Source organism: Salvelinus sp. IW2-2015, linkage group LG19, assembly GCF_002910315.2.
Source record: "Salvelinus sp. IW2-2015 linkage group LG19, ASM291031v2, whole genome shotgun sequence".
Lineage (NCBI taxonomy): Eukaryota > Metazoa > Chordata > Actinopteri > Salmoniformes > Salmonidae > Salvelinus > Salvelinus sp. IW2-2015.
Window position 1 is genome coordinate 3,783,091 of NC_036859.1, and position 6,402 is coordinate 3,789,492.

The window sequence follows — 6,402 nt, forward strand, 5'->3', positions numbered from 1 at the left end:
GATCCTTCACATTGTATTACACTGAGGAAGACTACCCTATCACTAAAGTCTTGAGGCAGCCTGTGAACGTTGAGGTTCGCATCCTGGAGAGGAAGGATCCCAACCTGTTCCTGATGCTGGAGCACTGCTGGACCACCTCTGCCCCCAGCCCTGTCAGCATGCCCCAGTGGGATCTCATCATTGAAGAGTGAGTAACTACAGTACTATCCACCTGATTTCCATGCTTGCTGCTCCCTGATTATATGACTTGCTCTTTTTACTCATACTGTATGTATTTTGAACAATATGTTTGAGATCTCTTCGTTATGTGACATCAGAAGGCATCATGTACCACTATGTATTTTGAATTATATATATACACTGAGGGTACAAAACATTAGGAACACCTTCCTAATATTGATTTGCACCCCCTTTTGCCCTCAGAACAGCCTCAATTCGTCGGCAAGGTGTCGAAAGCGTTCAACATGGATGCTGGCCCATGTTGACTCCAATGCTTCCCACAGTTGTGTCAAGTTGGCTGAGTGTCCTTTGGGTGGTGGTGGAGCATTCTTGAGAACTATACACAATCCATGTCTCAGTTGTTTTAAGGCTTAAACATCCTTCTTTAACCCATCTCCTCCCCTCCATCTCCACTGATTGAAGTGGATTTAACATCAATAAGGGATCATAGCTTTCACCTGGATTCACCTGGTACAGCTCAGCATTTAACACCATAGTACCCTCCAAACCTGTCATTAAGCTCGAGACCCTGGGTCTCGACCCCGCCCTGTGCAACTGGGTCCTGGACTTTGACGGGCCGCCCCCAGGTGGAGAAGGTAGGAAACAACATCACAACCCCGCTGATCCTSAACACTGGGKCCCCACAAGGGTGCGTTCTCAGCCCTCTCCTGTACTCCCTGTTCACCCATGTCTGCGTGGCCATGCGCACTTACAACTCAATCCTCAAGTTTGCAGACGAAACTACAGTGGTAGGCTTGATTACCAACAATGACGAGACGGCCTACAGGGAGGAGGTGAGGGCCCTCGGAGTGTGGTGTCAGGAAAACAACCTCTCACTTAAACAGCCATCACTAACATAGAGAGGCTGCTGCCAACATASTGACTCATCTCTAGCCACTTTAATAAATGGACTTATTAAAGGTATCACTAGTCACTTTAAATAACGCCACTTTAATAATGTTTACATATCCTACATTACCCATCTCATATGTATATACTGTTCTATACCATCTACTGCATCTTGCCTATGCCGCACGGCCATCGCTCATCCATATTATTATATGTACATATTCTTATTCATCCCTTACATTTGTGTGTAGATTACTTGTTAGATATTACTGCATTAGTCGGAACTAGAAGCACAAGCATTTCTCTACACTCGCATTAACATCTGCTAACCATGTGTATGTGACCAATGCAATTTGATTTAATTTGGGGTAAGTCTATGCCATGGAAAGAGCGGTTGTTCCTAATGTTTTGTCCACTCAGTGTAAAGTGCTTTGGACAGGAAGGGATGAAATGTTGCAACATGAACTACCTATTTCTCCTCTCTCTCTTTCCAGTTGTTCCTACCCGAATGATAATTACCTGACCACCATGGTTCCTGTGGAACGTTCCTCTGGCCTTCTGTACCCCAACCACTACAAACGCTTTACCCTCGAGATGTTCACCTTTGTGGATCACACTCTGTCTCCCCAGAAAGAGCGGGTAATTGGCTAGCTTTTTTTATAATAGAAACTTCATTTGAAATAMTATTTACTTTTCACTAACTTATTTTATTCTGTACTCTCTTGCCAGATTTTCATCCACTGTAGTACATCTGTGTGTTACCCTACTCCAGGGGTCTCCTGTSAACCGAAATGCAACAGGCAAAGTAGGTAGTGGTTCTCCCTTTATAAAGGCCTTGCTTGGGCACCATGACCCATATTTAAAGTGTCTCAGAGTAGGAGTGCTGATCTAGAGTCAGATCTTCCCTGTCCATATTCTTGATCATTATGATTTAACAGACAACTGATCCTAGATCAACACTTCTACGTTCAGATGCTTTGTGATTGTGAATATGACCCAGGTTCTGTTCCTGTTTTCTGTTTCCGTGTTTTTTCAGGAGAGATGTTGCTGCTGCTCAGAGGAAGACTACACAGACTGCTGTGGTCTCCAGTGAGAAGTGGTCCTGGTTGACAAAAAGCCTGTCTACCCTTCAGACACTAATTCAACACTACAGTTTGTAATGGGTATAAATATGTACTCCGTACTTCCATACCTGTTACAGCAGAGGAATTGAAAAGCGTTTTTCTTGGCGATACTTTCTTTGTTCTTGATTTGTAAGAAACTTGTCTCTTATAACGTCCGTCCAGTTGCTGTGTACTCCAAAAAACGGAAATATCAGAAAGATATTAAATCCACTTTTTGCACAAGTGAGGAGTTGCCTCCGATTTTAGCTGCCAACATCTTGCATTTCCCAACATCTTGCAGGAACTAGTCGTTTCATGCGACTGCCACGGCTGACAGCATGTCACACAGTGCGACCAAAACAAAGATCTATACACGTGCAAGAGGCGTTTCTCAATCTATGCAAAACGTGGATATAATATTTTTCAGAATATCTCTGTTTTTTAGTTCCACTTGCAACTAGACACAGAAGTGTGCTACCCTACTCAGGTCTCCTTAATACACTGGAACCTTTGAACCATAACAAAAAGATATCGCCAAGTAAAGGTTTGTTGAAAATATCCCGATTACAGTCAAGACAACAGCTTATGCATGACCTCAGACACAAACTTAACTCTACATGGTTATAATACAACATGGCTCCTGATTTTGCTACGTATTTATTGTTTCTAATAAACAGTTGTACCACAAAGTTTCAATTCTAAAAATGTCCTACTCTCTCGCCAAAAAATGTGGATATAGCACCTGTAAATCTGGTCAGGTTTGTTATGTGAAGGCATTGTCTAATTCTTGGACACCTTGATAGCAGTGGTCAAGGTTGTGTAGAACTATCATTCTGGCCAAACACAGAACAGTTTTAGTAGTTACTATATAAGGTCTGTAGGTCAACACTAATTGCCTCAATGACCACATTTATATGCACACAGTATTTTGTAGTAGGCATACCCCGCTTAAGGTTTATTCGGGAAAAGCTTTTTACATTCACCTTTGATATCCTGCTCATGAGTATCCCTGTATCCTTGAATAAAATAATATTCCTCATTTGAGTTCATATGGTGAAATGGAACAGTAACGGAAATATGGACACTGACTATAGGCATATACCTCTCACATCAAATCAAATCAAATGTATTTATATAGCCCTTCTTACATCAGCTGATATCTCAAAGTGCTGTACAGAACCCAGCCTAAAACCCGGTGCTAGGAAAAAACTCCCTAGAAAGCCAAAACCTAGGAAGAAAACTAGAGAAGAACCAGGCTATGAGGGTGGCCAGTCCTCTTCTGGCTGTGCGGTGGAGATTATAACAGAACATGGCAAGATGTTCAAATGTTCATAAATGACCAGCATGGTCAAAAATAATAATCACAGTAGTTGTCGAGTGCAGCAAGTCAGCACCTCAGGAGTAATGTCAGTTGGCTTTTCATAGGCGATCATTAAGAGTATCTCTACCACTCCTGCGGTCTCTAGAGAGTTGAAAACAGCAGGTCGACAGGTAGCACGTCGGTGAACAGGTCAGGTCCATAGCCGCAGGCAGAACAGTTGAAACTGAGCAGCAGCACGGCCATGGACTGGGACAGCAAGGAGTCATCATGCCATCCTTCATGGTCCTAGGGCTCAGGTCCTCCGAGAAGAGAAAAAAGAGAGAAAGAGAAATTAGAGAGAGCAACTTAAATTCACACAGGACACCGGATAAGACAGGAGAAATACTCCAGATATAACAAACTGACCCTAGCCCCCGACACATAAACTACTGCAGCATAAATACTGGAATGTTGCTTATATAATAATATAGCTTAATATAATATTAACTCCTACAGAATTAGGCAGTTCTTGCAGTAAAATTATACAATGTTAATTTTGTCTTGGAACAGGAGTGAGAATATATTTATTTTTTTTCAGCATTTCTTTAAAAAGCGTGTGTAATGTGCTATCTATGACACTGTTGTGCAAGCAGACGAACTGAAGTCTAATCAAAAACGCGTTTCATCATTTTCTCAGCATTTCATTTCCTTAAAAACATCAAACTGATGACATTTGGACATTTTGCACAGGACCAATCTTTTCCCATTTTTGGAGTTATTGCATTTTCTCCCCGGTCCCTAAATGAAACAGACAAATTTACAAGTGTCCACTAGATTACTAATGCATTCATTCTATCAATGTAATCGATATTCTGGTGACTACTTTATTTAGTGTTATAGAGCAACAAGTTATGATAGAAGAGAAGCTGCATGTATCCAGGGTGGAAAAAGTACCATTTGTGATACTTGAGTAAAAGTATAAACACCTTAATAGAAAGTTACTCAAGTAAAAGTAAAGTCAAAGTCAAAATACTACTTGAGTAAAAGTCTAAAATATTTGGTTCTAAATATAATTAGGTATCAAAAGTAAATGTAATTGCTAAAATATACCTTATATCAAAAGTAAAAGTATAAATCACTTCAAATTCCTTATGTTAGTGTCACGTTCCTGACTTTTTCTGTTTTTTGTATGTGTTGATGGTCAGGCGCTGAGTTTTGGGTGGGCATTCTATGTTGTGTGTTTCTATGTTGGTTTAGGGTTGCCTGTATGGCTCTTTAATTAGATGGCAGGTGTTTGCGTTCCTCTAATTAGAGTCATATTTAGGTAGGTTGTTTCACTGTGTTCGTTGTGGGTGGTTGTTACCTGTCTCTGTGTTGTGGTCTGCACCAGATAGGTCTGTATCGGTTTTGCACGTTTGTTATTTTGTAAGTTGTTTGTAGTGTTCACTTTCTTATTAATTACAACATTGAGCACTGGCTACGCTGCATTTGGTCCTCTCCTTTCACCCAGGAAGAAAACCTTTACCAAGAACCACCCACCAAACAGGACCAAGCAGGTCACGCAACGGAGCAGCAGCGCGCGCCAGTGACACCAGACTCACTACACAGGAGGACATAGTCATTGGGAAATCTATGGACGGAAAGGACCCTGGGCAGGTGGAGACGAATCGCCCTCTCGGGCAGAGAGCAGCCACAGTCCATGAGCGTGACTTGAGGAGGCAAGCACGTAAGAGAGCTGGCAGCAGTAGAGGGCTCATCGTTCCAAAACATTATTGGGGGCGGGGGGCTAAAGGGGAGTGTGGTGAAGCCGGCGTGGAATATACCTGAGCCAACTCCCTCGGGCCTTGCGTGGAGTGAAGAGAGGTAGCTGTACTGGTCAGACACGTGTATTATGCCGGTAAGAGCGCCACGGTTCCCCAGTACGCGTGCCTTAGCCCAGTGCGGGCTAATTCCACCTTGCCCGCACTGCGCAGGGCTAGAGTGCATCGACCCGAGTGCCATGAAGCCGGTCCAAAACGTATCTGGTCTCAGTAACACGTCTCCTCGGGCCGCGTACATGCACCCCTTACAGGTGGTGTCCCGGTTCGCCTGCATAGCCCAGTGCGGGCTTTCCCACCTCGCCGCACTGGCAGCGGCTACGGGGATCCATATTCAACCTGGTAGGTTGGAGCTCGGTGCTCAAGAGCATGTGTCTCCTTCACAGCGGTAATATCCGGCCCACCTCCACCCCGCTCAGTACACACAGTGCCTACACCACGCACCAGGCTCCAGGCATCTCCAGAGCCCGTTTCCTCACTCCACCACTCTCCCCTATGCGTGCGGTGTCTCCAGCCAGTGCCTCGCAGTCCGGCAACCACCACCCAAGCTCCTGTGCGCTCCAGAGCCCTGACCCAACTGGTCTCTTTCTCCCGCACCTCGCTCCTCGAGGTGCTGCCATCAGCACCGGTCCTCATTCACGTACCCACTCAGGCCTATGAGGCGCCGGAGAGTCCAGTGTTGCCCTGTTGTGTTCCCCTGCAACATAGCCTGAAGGATGCGTGTACCTTAGCCGTACCTTCCTTCCCGGCTTCATCCCACGCACAAGGCCTCATGCGTCTCAGCCGGCCAAGGTCCTGCCGTTGCCATGCCGCACCGCCTGACTCCCGTCTGCCCAGCGAGCGGCGCTGAACTGCCGCGCTGCCATTGGCCCACGCCGTCTGCCCAGCCTGAACTGCCCTCTGCCCAGCGCGCCTAACTGCCACGTCAGTTCTGCCCAGCGCGCCTGAACTGCCGTCTGCCCAGCGGCCGTCCTGAACTTCCGTCGCCCGCGGCGCCTGAATGCCGTCTCCCAGCGGCAGCCTCAACTGCCTGCTTGCCCAGCGGCGCCGAACTGCCCTTCTGCCCACGCGTCTGAACTCCCGTCTGCCCTACGCCGTCTAACTCCGTCGCATG

General features: G+C 45.7%; 1 pseudogene; it reads left to right on the top strand.

Annotated features, from left to right (window-relative positions):
• Positions 1–2,281, top strand: part of LOC139029362 (uncharacterized) — a 6,642-nt pseudogene extending 4,361 nt beyond the window's left edge.
• Positions 2,282–6,402: the final 4,121 nt, after the last annotated feature.